We start from the raw sequence: 12,416 nt of genomic DNA, 5'->3' as shown, positions 1-12,416 counted from the left end.
TTTTTTAATTAAACTTATTAATTATAATTAGGCTACCACATATGGGTTTGAGGTTTCATACCTCTGTCACACCAATGGGACATTCGAAAAGTGAAACCCAATGATTTGGGTAAAAATGTCATATCCTAACTACATTTTTAATGCTTTGCCCTCTGTTGATTTAAATTGTTTTTATTTTCCTTCATTCCAGTAACAATGACCACACACCTAGCATCTAGGTATTGCTCTGTCATACGATTCCCCACTAAAAGGAATCAGATTCCTCAGAGAAATAGCTATCCCAGGGCTATGGAAGAGTAGGTACAAGATGAAACTAAAATATCTTTATATCAGCAAGTAAGGTAGTGCTAAAAGTGTAGGGAGGGGGTAGGTATGTCACAAGGATAGCTTAAGGGGGCTCCCTCTGACCAAATCTGGGAAAAGTTGAGCACCAAAATCATTCAGTAATGCATTATGAACCACTGCAAAAGAGGAATTTATAAGTCTGCAGTGATAACAAATCAATCATTAAGTAGATACATCAATATACTGATCGATTGATAGATGAGAAAGGAGAGGTCTTGCTTACAACAGAATGCTGATTACCAACTGTGTGGAGGGAGGTTGGAAAATCATCATTTTACAACCATTATGGAAAATATCAGATAACCGAAGGGAACATTTTGATGAGAAGCAGATCTGCATGGTCTTCAAATGTCTCCCTACAGACTGCTTATTAGTTTCGAAGGAAAAATAGTAATTACACACTGGAGAAATCATATAATACCTCGACCAAGTGATCAAAATGAACGCCATCTATGAGGGACAGACAGAGATTGTGTGCCTCTAGATGTGATACTTGATACAGCATGACCTCTGTATAATTCTGACCAAGAATGCATATCCTAAATCTAATCATGAGGAAACATTAGATATATTCAAGATGAAGAAACATCCTATTAAAGAAAAGGAGATACATATTGCTCAAAAATATCAATGTTTTAAAAGACAAAGAATGGCTGTGGAAATGTTCCCAGATTCGAGGAGGCTGAAGAAGAAATGGAGCCAGAGATGGAGATGGGGTTGAAGGGAGAGGAGTGAGACAGAAAGAGATGGGGGTGGGGGGAATGCGGTCAACAGTATGTGAATCTGGGTAAAAGATATATACGAGTGTTCTTTGCAATATTCTCACAATTTCTGTCAGTTTGAAATGATTTCCAAATAAAAACTTAAAATATAACTCATCTTTTCTTAGTGTTTCTTAGTTTACTATGTTATGCTATTTTCCTGGTCTTATTTTAAAGATATGCCTATTTAATGATATTTATGATGATTTATATTTAATGATGCCATTTAAATGATATTACAGAATAAGAGGAAAACCTGAAGCATTAAATCACACCATCACTAACAGCTTGGAATCCTGTATCAAGGGGGTACAAATATACATAGCATATATTTATATTTGTCTACACTAAAAGCTAAGATACAATTTTCATAGAAATGTCTCAAATTTATTTTTGTAGAATCATAAAACAGAATCAGAGGATCCCTTAAAAATATCTTAACACAACCTCCCCATGTTTCTGTGTATGGAACTGAGGTCACACAGTCACAGAGAACCAAGACTAAAACACTAGGACTCCTCTTGAGCCTTGTTACCTCCCAAAATATAATTTTGGCTAACTTGACCAATCTGAACTGTTTCAAGTAAGTCCCTTATACACCATTCCTATGAAACAGAGTAGAAAGCACATTTCATCTCTGAAATCATGAGTGTCATATGTTATTTTAAAATCATTTGTAATTATATATTTTTCTTTACAACATGCTTTTTTTTAGATAAAGAGGAGTATGTAAACCTAACTGATCAATCTAAGCTTGACAAATTGATTATAATCATAGCTAGCCATCATTAATGTCACTCCACTTAAACTGTCCTCATTAAATGTACCATCTGAACTAGATAAACACAATGGAATCCATTTTCATTGGGCTACCTCTAACAATGCATGAAGTGATCTTCATTCAGTCATCAGTTTATAAAGTAATTCGTTTGCCAATATTTAATTTTCATATTACCTTTGTGAGGTAAATAGGTAGTAGCTAGCATAATCCAGCTACACCATTTTTTCCATTATCTTCAGATCTCTTAGTCACTCCCCTTCATTTACTGAGGACTTGACCAACTGAGTTCGTCTTTTTGTCCACTCTAAATTCTGTTGTTTTCACTGACTTTATCAGCCACATCCCAAACCTAACTAGTCTCTCAATTTCCTGTGCTTCTTTACATCTATGTTGTACTGAATTCAACCAAAGCCATTCAATCCCATGGCTATACCATGGTCACCAAAAATAACTCAACCTCCTAAATCCCAATTCAATCACAATATCTGATGATCTTTTCTCCCATAGTTCCTGCTTAATTGATCAAGTAACCCTGCTGAATCAATCTCTAAGTGTCATTGAAACCACCAGTCCTTTGACCCACCATCCATCATTCCTCTCCTGTCCTCACTTCTCTCCCCCTCTAGTTTAAATTCCAAGGCCAAATAAGTATTACTAGGCATTAGTAATCATTTTCTAACATACCATACTCAACACACTTTCCTATTAATGCTTCTACTCTATTTCCTAGGCCTGTATTTGTACAGCTGAGTATTTCTGGAAAAAAAAAAAATGACATAACTGGGAAGAGTCATATCACTCTAAAGTAATAATCATCAATTTCAAATGAATACTCAATATTGCCCAGCAATGGTGGCAACTCTTTACCAACAATTATTTCAATTTTTTTCAAATGATCTACTCCTCATCAAATCACACTGTTGCTAAACTGTTAGGTGATAACCCTGATGACTAACCCATGAGAAAACAGAAATCACTAATCAAATGGAAACATTCTAATCATGCCACTAGCAAACAAACCTGCATTTACACCACCTCCTTCTTTCCCATTATAAAGGAGAAAAGGATCCTCCTATCAAAGGTAAGTTCTTCCACATATGGATCTAGTACTCCTCTCTTTTCAGTTTTTTTTTTAATCACTCTTCTACATCTTCAACCTTTCTTTCTCAACTCTATTATTCCCAACAGCATTCAAAGATGCTTCAGCATTTCCCATCTGAACAAAAAACTTAAATCCCCTAATAACATACACCCTGCAGATACCACCCTCTCTGTGCTCTTCCAGAACCAAGCCTCTCAAGAGTTATCTAGCCACAGTGCATACACCCCCTCACCTCCTATTCACTCTTCAACTCACTCCAACATGGCATCTAGGTCAAACTCTATTCTGAAACTTCCTAAGGGCATCAATGACCTCAATGTTGCCAGCTCAACGGATATTTCACAGTCCTTCTCCCTAATCTGTCAGATCATATCTTCCTTCTTGGAACATTTTCTTATCTTGGTTCTCTGACACCATATTATTCCACTTTTTTCTGGCCATACTCTCCTCTATTTCCTTTGCTGAATCTTCCTCCCTTCTCCAATCTCTAACTGATAGAACACACCAGGGCCTGGTCCCATACTTCCTTTCCTTCTCCACATACACACTATCAAAAAGTGATTTCATGCAGACACATTATTTTAATATGATCTGTGTGACAATGATCTTAAATTGATATCTTTAGCTATAATTAATCTTTGGAATTCCAGACTCAAATCCAACTACTTACCTGACATCTTCACTATGATCTCTGCCTAGAAGGTATCTCAAACATAACGTGGCCAAAGCAAAATTCTTCATTCCTAACTCTGACCCTACCACTAGCCGAGTCTTCCCTTTCTCAATAAATGGCACCATCATCCAGTTGCTTGGGCCAAACAATTAGGAGTCTTTCTTGATTCCTTTTTGTCTTTTATCCCACACATCCAATTCATCATCAAGTCTTGTTGACTCCAGCCCCAAGACATATCTCAAAAGCAACTAAAACAGTGAACAATACAAACTGAGAAAGAGTGAGCTGGAGAAGAAGGAAACCCAGAGAGTAAGGAGTTATGTATAAATGTCCTCCATGTGAGATGGAGTGATCAGCTGTATCAAATGGTGCTGAGAGGTTAAAACAATAATTACAAAGCAAACATTGAAGGTCACTGGTGATCTTGACAAGAGTAGACTCTGTGGAATGATGGGGATGAAAGTTTAGTTGGAGGGGACTGAAGAAAGAGAGTAAGATGAGAATGCAAAGTCAGCAACTAACAGAGAAATCTTTCAAGGGGTTTTGCTCTCTGGAAAGCATAGAGATTAGTAACAGTTGGAGAGGGCGATGAGGTCAAAAGTGGTTCTTTTTTTTTCAAGAGAGGAGATACTAGGGCATGTTAGTATGCTGCTGAAAATGATCCACTTGCAATGAAAAAATAAATATAGCATGGGGAAAGGAGATAAATCACTGAAGAGTGGGAACCACTGCCCAAGTGGACAGGCTACTTTTCCACAGGTGGAGGGATTCTTTTGATCCACAGTCATAGGAAATGGTACACTTATAGATGCAGGGCAATTTGGTAGATTTCACAGGGGGAGATGAAGGAACTCTTAACTGAGTGCTTCTAGATTTGTCAAAGAATTGTGATGCGGGTAATCAGAGTGTGTGTGTATATCTGTTTGTCTGTATGTATCTGTGTGGTGTGTGCTTTGGGGATTGAGAACTTGGTCATCAAAGAGGTTAAAGAAGAGAAAAGGTATAAATTAGCTATGTTGAAGAGAACATACTAGGCAATTTATTAATACAAGGCAGAACTGAGTGTCTATTTGGTCATGTATAAGGTTTTCTAAAATGTTTTTTTATTGAAGTATAGTTGACTTACAATGTTGTGCTAATTTCTGCTGTATAGCAAAGTGACTCAGTTATACACATATGTACATTCTTTTTTATATTCTTTTCCATTATGGTTTATCCCAGGAGACTGAATATAGTTCCTTGTGCTATACAGTAGGACCTTGTTGATTATCCATTCTATATGTAATAGTTTGCATCTACTAATCCCAAACTCCCAGTCTATCCCTTTCCCTCCCCACTGCCCCTTGGCAACCACGAGTCTGTTCTCTATGTGTGTCAGTCTGTTTCTGTTTTGTAGACAGGTTCATTTGTGCCATATTTTAGATCCCACATATAAGTGATATCATATGGTATTTGTCTTGTGTAAGATTTAACAAAAAATTTTATATAAATATAAAATATATGTCTATTTAGTGGATTTTCTTTTACTGCCAAATTAGAATTTCTTATTATACAGCAAAGTATTTTTGGAAGATAAAACAACATTACATATTTCCATTGTTGTATGCCTAGACAGAAACTCTGTTATAATGGTTCACAAATGAAATGACATTCTTGTAGACAAAAAAGTTATTCATTTTCCTTTATACAAGTCTATCTCTGTATAGAGATGTCACGAATTAATTTGAAGATATAGAAGCATACAATTAATATTGCACCGTGGTAAAACTATGCCCATTTCAAACATGTTTCTATTATTCTGTGGTTTACCATTACATGATCAGAAAGCATTATGTCTTAATGTCGAGAGTATTTATTTAAAATTATATCAAGTAAGCAAGTTGTATTTACAATACCAGCAGCACTGGCTGAAACTGTTTGCCTTCCTTTTAGCATTTTAATTTAGAGCTTTCTAAATGCAAATTAGGGAAAGAAAGTCTCTGCTCACTAGATGGTAAGTAGTTTTTTTTTTAATATCTCACCTGTATTAGCGGTGTTATTTTATTGGGATTATACGTAGAGACAGCCTTCATGCATGGCCCTCAAAATAATTTATAAATATTAAAAGCACACCTACAATTCCCTCCTCCAAAATCTCTGCAATGTACCATTAAGATTATCTTCCAGAGAAGGCAAAATATCACTATTTTTACCTAAAGAAGTAAGCTGTTGATTACTTTTTCTTATTGAAACATTTTCCTTTCTCACTGGGGGGACAATGTGGTTTCCTGTTTCTCACTCCTTTTTGATTGTTCTTTTCGTCCTCTTAATTGGCTGTTCTTCTCTGTGTCCATGACTTTGGCCTTTCAATTCTCTGCTCCATTTTTATTACAGGGAACTAAAACACTATAGGGCTAAGTAGCAGAGGGAGTTTTCAAAAAGTCATCAAATCCTCTCCCTCTGTCAAGCAAAGAGAGCAAAGAATTCAAAAGATAAAGCCTTTTGTGAAAAATGACTCATCTTAAGTTCTCCAAAATTGAAATGCTAAAATTGGTGAAGCTTGTCCACATTCACAAAAAGGAACTCACTCATTTGAAAAAATGCCAACACGGAAAACAGTCTAATCCCAGTAACATTTGCAGCCATAAATATATGAACTTTATTATCAAAAAACAATGTCCACTTGATTTTGCCAGCTTTCACTCTGGGTAACACAAAAGAAATCTCATTTTAAACATCTAAATAAGTAAATTTGAACTATCAAAACTAATGTCCATGCATTTTAATCTACAGATACTGTCAGACAAGTGTGATTTAAAAATCCAAACTTTAAGGTTGTTTAAAAAATGAAAGCATTTTCATGTGGCACATATATACAATGGAATATTACTCAGCCATAAAAAAGAAACGAAATTGAGCTATTTGTAGTGAGGTGGATGGACCTAGAATCTGTCATACAGAGTGAAGTAAGTCAGAAAGAGAAAAACAAATACTGTATGCTAACACGTATATATGGAATCTAAAAAAAAAAAAAAAAAAATGGTTCTGAAGAACCTAGGGGCAGGACGGGAATAAAGACGCAGACTTAGAGAATGGACTTGAGGACACGGGGAGGGGGAAGGGTAAGCTGGGACGAAGTGAGAGAGTGGCATGGACATATATACACTACCAATGTAAAATAGATAGCTAGTGGGAAGCAACCACATAGCACAGGGAGATCAGCTAGGTGCTTTGTGACCACCTAGAGGGGTGGGATAGGGAGGGTGGGAGGGAGACGCAAGAGGGAGGAGATATGGGGATATATGTATATGTATAGCTGATTCACTTTGTTATACAGCAGCAACCAACACAACACTGTAAAGCAATTATACTCCAATAAAGATGTTAAAAAAATTTAAAAAATAAAAGCATCTTCAATCGAATTTATAGCTACTTAAAAACAGCCGGTTGAAAAAATGATTTATTTTGACCAATTACGGTGAGTTTCAAATTTTAGCAGTGGTTTTCAGCATAAACTCGCTTAAATTTTTCCTCAGTGCCAAGTTAAGTAGCAAACAAAATAAACAAGATGATAATAAGGAATAGTTTCTCCAGTTTAGTGATAATTGTTTCATTTCTTTTATTCTTATGGGACTGTCAAAGTTGAACTGACCTCACGAAGCAAAAATAAGCACAAATAGGATTTCAGTCCTTTAGGTTAACACACACAGACAAAAAAGGCTGATATTATGATAGTAAAACTCAAAGGCCAAGCATTCTTATTTTAAAATGTAATATAGTTAAAAGAATTTTGACTAGACTTTATTTTCAATGACTGACTCATCTATTTTCTGGATTTTATCTTATGACATTAGAAATGGTCCGATACTCACTCAATGAAAACATAAATCAGAAGCCTGAGAGGGAGAAAATAAAGTACTAGCTTCCCGATTTACATAGAAAGAGGACTGTAGTTCTACATTGAATAGGAAATTTTTCCAAAGCACAGCCATTAGCTATGAAAAGAAAGCTCTCCCATGTTCAATAAACTTGTGTAAGAAACATTAGAAATGTATTCATGGATCAAGAAGAAGTCCAATTTGGTCTATTACAATATAACAGTCATTATTGTAACAACAAATTACTAGTGACTAATGGCAATGTTTTCCATGTACATTATTCTATTTAATCACACTAACAACCATATGAGAAAGGTATTATTATCATGACTCAGAAGAAACTGAGATTTAGAGAAGGTAAAATATTTGCTCTTGGTTGCATAGCAGCTAAGATTTAAACTCAGATTTCCTGACTTCAAATCATATGCTCTCAATTAAACTCTTGCTAGAACAATAAAAACTAACCTCTGCAAGAGCAATAGTCAGCAGATTATTTAAGAATTTACCAAGAAATTATGCTAACGCCTAGCCTGGAGGCATCATGGCCAGCTAGTCAATGTATAATCTTACAACTAAAAAGAAAAAGAATGATAGAACTAGAAAAGAAAATAAATTAACTCAAATAAGTCTACATTTATACTCCTCATTTCTGCTGATATTTACTTACTTATTATTTATTTATTTATTTATTTGGAATGCTTTGTTCCACTAAAAAAAATGATCCACCCATTCATTTTTGACCCATTCAGGGAATGTAAATATTAGCATTCTTTCTCACTAACTGATAGACTTATTGCAGAAAATTTACAAGGGGAAATTCATTAAGTGAAGTCAAAATTTCCCATTAACTTACACTTTCCCAGAAGCAAGGAATAATTAGTTCCAAGGAAAAATACTGCTTTTTCTAATGCCTCCACTAACTTCTAATAAGAAAGACATGAAGAAATGCCCATCACAAACAGGAAAATGCCCAGAACGGCCACCAATTAAAACAGCCCCCATACACCATTTCCTTGCAAATAAATGTCTGAAATATAATTGGAACATGCCACCCCTGTTGAACTTAGGGAAACACTTCACAAGCAGAAATCTAAAATCAGTAGTCAGTTATTATACCATTTGGTCAGCAAAGGGTTTTCCCTTTTAAAGCCTTTTCTCACACATTACCTCATTTCATCACTGGGGTGCATAGGTTGGTGACTTCCTGCAGAGTCTCTCGGAGTGTCTTAACACTCAATAAACAAATTTTATTTATTGAGCACTCAATAAATAGTTACTGGAGAAAGGTACAGTCTAAATGAATGAATGAATGAGTAAGCCAAAGAAGTGACTACACCATCATCAAAGGATGAGCCAAATATCAGTACACGTATACAGGACATTATGTATTTGTCAAAACCTATAGAATGTACAACACAAAGAGTGAACTCTGATGTAAACTATGAACTTTAGTTAATAATAATGTATCAAAACTGGTTCACCAATTGCGACCAATGTGCCACATTAATGATAAGGGAAATTCTGTGGGGGGAGGGAAGAGGCATATGAGAACTCTGAACTTTCTGCTTAAATTTCCTGTAAGCCTAAAACTGCTCCAAAAAGAAAGTCTATTAAAAAAAAAAATGAACAGTATATTTTCAAATTAAGAAATGCCAGACCTGTCTGAAAAGCTAACTTATTATTATTATTTTGAAAACAGGAAAAAGAACAAAAAGCAAGAAGAATAAAAGACCTGTTACTAACACTTCCCATGAAAGGTTACAGTCATCAAAAGAAAGACAACCAAAAGAAAAACAATGAACACCGTATGTATTATTTATTATTTTGATTTCTAAAATGTAGCACTGCAAAAGCGCCTCCAGCAACACGTATAAAAATGTGTCAATCTACATATTAAAATGAAAACCCTCAAAACAACCCAAATACAGACTAATAAAGCTGAGATATACATGAAATTCAAAGTACATTCAATGCAACCACAAGTCTCAAATCGCTGGGAAAGATAAACCACCCAGAGGCAGGCTTGCTGAAAGCCCTGACATCTGATGATGTGAGCTACAGTCCTGTCAGGTCAGGAGGGAATAATATATTTCATCTGAGGCCCCAACATATTTCCAGCCTACAACATTCCAAGCTGGGAAATGATGGCTATCCCAAACTGCTGTGAGACCTGTGAGTTAAGTAGCACACACACTGACTGAGATATGTTTGTTAAGTTATGTAAACTGTGAAAAACAGTTACTTTTTGTCTCCCTATGTTAACAAACACATAAGTGTGTTTAATGAATGCTTTTCATAATAGCACCATAGACAGAACACCACCACAGACACCACATTCTGGAAAAACCCTCAAATGGCTAGGTTATTTGCCAAGTCTCACAGAGTTTTTGACAAGAAAGAATCATGCACTATAGTAGCCTAGCTTCTATTAGATCAAGAAAATATTATACTCCCATATATTATGAGTACAAAGTAAAAGTGTAATGGGATCAATACCAACAAAGTCTCTACAACATAGTGTGGCTGTCCGGGACTCAAGCAAGTTCACCATTTTCCAGTGAAGTCTGCACACCTGAGAAAGAAAACAAAAGCAGTGTCTCTGGGTTTGACTCATCTGCACAGTGAGATTTTCAGACTTAAGGTCGCTTTCAGATTGAATATGCTTTGGTTTGATGACATAGCTATGACCCACTTGAGTCTTAGGAAACTTGAATGTTCTACACCTATGCATATATTGTTCTGCCAATACAAGAGCTCCAAGCCAATATGTGTACAGTGACAGGGAACTCCTCCCAGAGAGCAGGAAAAGCTAGCTCAGCTCCAACCACAAATAGAAACGATAGAAGTGGATTGAAACCCTGCCAAGAGACTGTCACAGATGGAGACTCAGGAAGGGGAATATGAAAATAACAAAGCTTAGCTCCCTCTGAATGGAAGCCAGGGATAATGAATATCACTACTTGTATAATTTCTCTTGAGTCTATATTACAATCATTATACTCTCCCCTGTGTCCCTGGAGTAACTAAAGTAAAATTTTTCTACCTATATGGGAAATTCTGGTTTAAATGGTTCCACCAGTTTTCCACGAAAACAAACAAACAAAAACACTTTACTTCTTGCTAAAAAAGTTCAACACAAAATTAAAATGCAAATGAAAACTCTGGGGAAAAAACTGCAAACTGCGACAAAGGTGACAAAGGGTTACTATAAACATACAACAAGATCTTTAAAGAAATAAGAAAAATACTATCCCTGTAATATAAAGTTGAGTAAAAAATATGAACAAATAACGGACAAAGAAACACAAGTGGTCAATATGTATTAAACCTGTTTAACATAATTAGCAAGCAAATAAAACAAATGAAAACAATGAGATACAGTTTTTCAGTCATCAATGATAAATTATTTTTTAATTATGATACTCTGTTGGTGATGGTTCTAAATGATTGCCACTCATTTACGGCTGGTAGGAATCTAAATTTGAGCAGGTTTTTAGAAACAATTTAGCAATACATAACAAGAGTTGAAGATAACTCATACCTTTCTGTTAGTAATTTCAATAAGAGATTTACAAAAAGATTAATATATACAAGACTAGTCCATGTGGCATAAGACCAAATAATTGGAAATGATCTAAATATTGAACAACAGGGGAATTATTAAATAAATCAGGGTATATCCTTACGAGGGAGTTTTATACAGCCATTAAAATCACGTATTTGCAAAATATTATTGTTTATGTCCCAAGAAGATATTAGGCTCAAAAAGCAGAATATAGTATATACCATATATACAGTAAGATACTATTTTATTAAAAAAAAAAAAAGGATATAAAACAGATTGAAAAAAAAGAACACAGAGAAACTATCACTGCAATAATTCATAACAAAATGGTAAGAGTGGCTATCACAATTAGGTGATATAAATTCAAGAGATCTTTTTAAAAAATATCTCTTCTATGCTTTCTAAATGGTATAAATGAACATACATACTAGAAATGGACATGAAAGGGGACAAGAAAACAGCCCCCAAGGTAACCCTTAAGGGAAAGAGACACTAGGTGTAGCAACTACAGTGTCAAGACAAAGAGGCCAAATTACAAGCATTTGCAAGAACAAAAGGTATGTGGAAGAAGTAGAAGAGAATACATACATGCCTGAGATCTCAGCAGCAGAAAGCTTAGGATGATTTTCTAACAGCAATATTTCAGTACAGTACACAAAAGATGGAATGAGGTCATCTATTGGCCAGCTAAATCAAAAAGTTGATTCAAGAGAAATTTTCATTCATCTCAATGTTTAATTATATAATTCAATTGTATTGAAGTGGATTCGACGATTGAATTCTGGATCTACATTTAAAAGTTGTATGACTTCAAGCAAAATGCTCATCTTTATAAATTTCTGTTTCTTCAACTGCAATTTTGAGGTTAAAAAATAGTTCCTTTAACTCACAAGGGATCTGCTAGCGTTAAATGAAGAGTCTTAGGTAAACTCATCTAGCACATCATGTAGCACAATCTAAATGCTCAACACTCAGCAAGTATCCTCTGCTGTTTTGATGACTGTCATATATCTACTGCACATCCCTAAGTTAACATCCCTAAAGTTAAGCATGTTCGCATAAAATAAAGAGCAGTTTAGTCTGACTCATGACCCACTTTTTGTCAGTCAACTCTCTCCTCAAAAGTGTCCTGACAGTGAAATGAAAAACACCATGTGCTTTTTGACTTGTTCAAAGCTGGGACAGATAGAATGATAATTATTTCTAAATTTATTACTATTCCTATTCTATTTTCATCACCAACCCTACTGACCCTCTGCTCCAGTTATACCCAGTGAGTGCATATAAAGGTATGAGTTAGTATTGTGGGCAACCATGAGAGCACTGGACACG

The 12,416-nt window shown here is 35.3% G+C and overlaps 1 protein-coding gene and 1 pseudogene across 4 annotated transcripts in view; both read right to left on the bottom strand.

Annotated features, from left to right (window-relative positions):
* The window catches only part of DIAPH2 (diaphanous related formin 2), an 878,028-nt gene that overhangs the window by 501,778 nt on the left and 363,834 nt on the right, over window positions 1–12,416 (bottom strand). The gene's annotated exons all lie outside the window — the stretch shown is intronic.
* On the bottom strand, window positions 3,867–5,995 carry LOC133082637 (uncharacterized; annotated as a pseudogene).

Source organism: Eubalaena glacialis, chromosome X (genome assembly GCF_028564815.1).
Source record: "Eubalaena glacialis isolate mEubGla1 chromosome X, mEubGla1.1.hap2.+ XY, whole genome shotgun sequence".
NCBI lineage: Eukaryota > Metazoa > Chordata > Mammalia > Artiodactyla > Balaenidae > Eubalaena > Eubalaena glacialis.
The sequence above is the reverse complement of the archived record's forward strand: the minus strand, read 5'-3'. Positions and strand labels throughout refer to the sequence as shown.